The sequence below is a fragment of the Equus caballus genome, chromosome 4 (genome assembly GCF_041296265.1).
Source record: "Equus caballus isolate H_3958 breed thoroughbred chromosome 4, TB-T2T, whole genome shotgun sequence".
Taxonomy (NCBI): domain Eukaryota; kingdom Metazoa; phylum Chordata; class Mammalia; order Perissodactyla; family Equidae; genus Equus; species Equus caballus.
Window position 1 is genome coordinate 17,246,772 of NC_091687.1, and position 3,442 is coordinate 17,250,213.

At 42.3% G+C, this 3,442-nt stretch overlaps 1 long non-coding RNA gene across 1 annotated transcript; it reads left to right on the forward strand.

The window, feature by feature from the left end:
- Positions 1-1,182: 1,182 nt before the first annotated feature.
- Positions 1,183-3,101, forward strand: LOC106783030 (uncharacterized). The gene is made up of 2 exons (XR_001380508.3): positions 1,183-1,570; positions 3,009-3,101. It is a non-coding gene; the product is annotated as an uncharacterized lncRNA (long non-coding RNA).
- The last annotated feature ends 341 nt before the right edge of the window (positions 3,102-3,442 follow it).

Consider the following 3,442-nt stretch of genomic DNA (forward strand, 5'->3'; position numbering starts at 1 on the left):
TGCCTTCTTTCGATGTATGCATGTGGGTGTGTGTACATGTGCTATGCTACATGCTTTGTCCTTTCTGTGTGTGAATGTGCCTGTGTGTGTGTGTCTCTTCTAAGCAATGAGAAAGATGGACTGAAAGCTTTCTTCTGCATGAAATTTCTCCCACCCTAATCTTCTTGTCTGAATTTCAAGCCCCTTTCCTTTCTCTAATTATTGGTCATCAACATTTCTCTCTCTTTCATACTTTTCTTCTACCCTATAAGAAAAAGAAAAGTCCCAGAAGGTATGATGGGGAGAAGACATTGTATGCCCACCCATTTGTTTTCATTGGCTCTGTTTCTACTCTGTGGGGCTGAGCTGGTGCCAGTGCTGTTGCTGAACTCAACACCAGGTCCAACTGACCTGCCCCTATGCCCCTTGTCCATTTAAAATCTCCTGAAATCTTCCCCTCCTGGGAAAATGCATGCAGCACACACTCATACACACTCACACTTACATCTATGTCCTTAGGCCCTTACACTCCAGTCCCTGGACCACAGGTTTAGACACATGTTTCAGAAGGACAGCAACTGCCTTGTTAGTCCCTGAATCCTCAGTGGTAGCACAGGGCCTGGCAGAGAGTAGGTGCCCAATAAATGTTGAAGGAATAAACAATTTCATCAGGATGGCTCAACACGGATCCATTTCTCTTCAAGACCACATGGCATGTTTCTTGTTCAGCAGCATGTTTAGCTGCAAAAGACAAACTTGTCCCAATTGCCCTGATACCTCCTAGTCTCCTTTCTCTTAGCCTCTTTCAAAAATGCTATTATTCTCATAAATTCATCCAGCTTTCCTCTATAAATTAAGTCTCCACCATCTAGGGTCAGTATGTACAGTTGTACAGGTTGTGCACTGTTATTGTACAGAAAGTCTGGCCAAGAAGGAGAGCAAGAGCTGAAATCCCAGCTTGCATATTGGGGAAGGGCAGGCTCTGCTTTGAGGAAGAAGCGTCATTTGCTTGCAATTATGTGCTTGCCAGAGGGGATGCTTTTTGTAATTCACACAAAGAAGCCATGTGGATGAGCCATGGGCCTCCAACAGCTCCATGAATCCCTGGGGTACTTTTCTCCAAAGTCTAGGTCAAGAGTTGAGGGAGACGGACATATGCCACTTTTTCATTATGACTTACTATGTGGATCACAATGGGAAAACATTCCGGAAAGAACACGAGCAACAGACATTGGATTTGACTAGACTTAGACAGTCTGAGTCTCACAAAATTCTTTCTGCACTGACCACAGGGTGGTTGAGATGTGGATGTGTGTCGAAGACAGAGAGCCTGTGAGGAATGAAGAAGAAACCAGGAGCCGGGGTTGAGGTGCCGGTGCACGTGCGGCCCCAGTGGACAGAGTCAGTGGGCGTCTGAAGTTCTCACCCTCCTCCTTACCAGGAGCCCATCATGTCTGCAAGATCTTTTTTTCTAAGTGAAGAGTCCTTCTGCCCTTTTGCCCACTACCCCTGCTTCCCTGATGTGGAGGTCTTTCCCCCAGTGATGGAGTCTCTGGGGCCCTTGTCCTAAAGCAACTGCCATGGCCCGCAGGTATGAGCTCATCCCTATTCAATGGCCCTCGTCTCAGATGGCTGATCAGGAGATGGTGCTGACTGCGCGTCTCACCCTCTGCCCTGGAAAGTTCCCTCTCAGGGGTGACCCACCAGGAATGCCTTATTGTTAACTGTGCCAGTTAATATTCACGAAACGCTCACTGTGCTCCAGGCATTGAATCAGCCGCTTTACTTGCATTGTTTCTTCATCTGTCACCACGACCCTCCAGGAAGTTACTTATCTCTCTACCTCAGTTTTCTCTTCTATAAAAGAAAAAACAAATCACCTATGCTGTAGGAGTGTTGTTATAATGAGAAATGCTGCGTAAAATACTCAGCAGGGTGCCCGAGTGTCCTGAGCACTCGGTCGGTCCCCTTTGCTGTGACAGCTGTCCTCTGGAAAGAGGTAAACGGTAGTGCAGACATTTAGGCCATAGTCAACCAACAGCGAAAAATTGTTCAACATCGCAAGTTAGGTTGAAATGATTTTTTTCATATTCTGCCCATTGGCCAAATCCTACTTGCTGGGTTAACTTTTGAAACTTAGAACAAATTGTCATCTAGTAAGTTATAATGACCTCAGCTTGAGTGTGTTTCCTGCTGTTAGTTCACTCGGAATGTTCTGGGCTGTGTGTCAAATGCGTTCTCATTGTGCGACTGCCAGAGGGGAAAAGCGCCCATTGTCTTGGCTATTGCTACTTTTATTTAAATTGCGGTCCAACTTTTAGAAAATCTTGATGGTCATAAATGTGAAATGGTGGGTAAAGTACTTTTGAAAAAGAATATATGGTTTTCATTTAAAAAAAGTAGGACATGTTCATAGGAGCGAATTTTGGAGACAAAAACTGTAAAAGAGAAGACAAATTCTACATAGGCCTTTTTCTAAACACAACCACCTTTAATTTTTTGGTGAATTTTTAAAATCAAGCCATACAGACAGATATGCAGATAGACAACAGATAGAAAAACAGGTTGAGTATACATGCGTACATATATGCACATACGAATGAGTGAATACATATATGACGTGTTATATGTAATTGGAGATATGCATTGTACGTGTTGCCAATGTGATGTGTGTGTATATATGCACATATAAGTGCAAATGACTGGCTATCTGGAGATAAATATAGATACACGGATATACTCTGATATGTGAATATATTCACTGATATGCGAATCTGCCTTTTTAAGCCTACCACTCTAGCAAAACCTGTTTTCTAGCTTATAATGTTTTTCACTGTTATCATTTTAATAACATCAATAATAATAAATACAATAACCCTGAATGGCATCATAATATTTCATAGATTGGCAAATCACCGTTCTAATAACACTTCTAGAATTGGAGCTTGAGTTTGTTTCTCAGTGTTTGTATAAAGATCGCAGGAGTAACAGCTTCTGCACAGTGGTTTATTAATTGTTTCTCTCTTTAGGACTTATTTCTGGAATGTGAATGGCTGAATCAAGGACCATGGACACTGAGGAGGATTCGAAATACATCATAATAAACATCATTTCATTGTTTATTTCAGTGTTTCTAATATTTTTATTAATATTCCTACTAGTATATTTACCCTTCATTTCTCTGTATTCTCCCAATGCAGCTACTACAACCTTCAAATGAGAATGTTTTTATACTGAAACATTAATAATACACATTCTGTAGGTTTGAAATGTAGCAAAGAGTGGAGTTAAGTAACCAAGAAAGGCTTATTGTTAAACCGTCTCATGCAGGCCACTTCTGCACATTAGACAAGAACACTAAGGTATGTTGTGGCCATTGCTCCTTCAATCAAGGAGATTACAGTCCTGGAGAAGGGTACCACATGGCTGCCTCCACAGCAGAGGAGAAGAGGGGCTCTCCCTT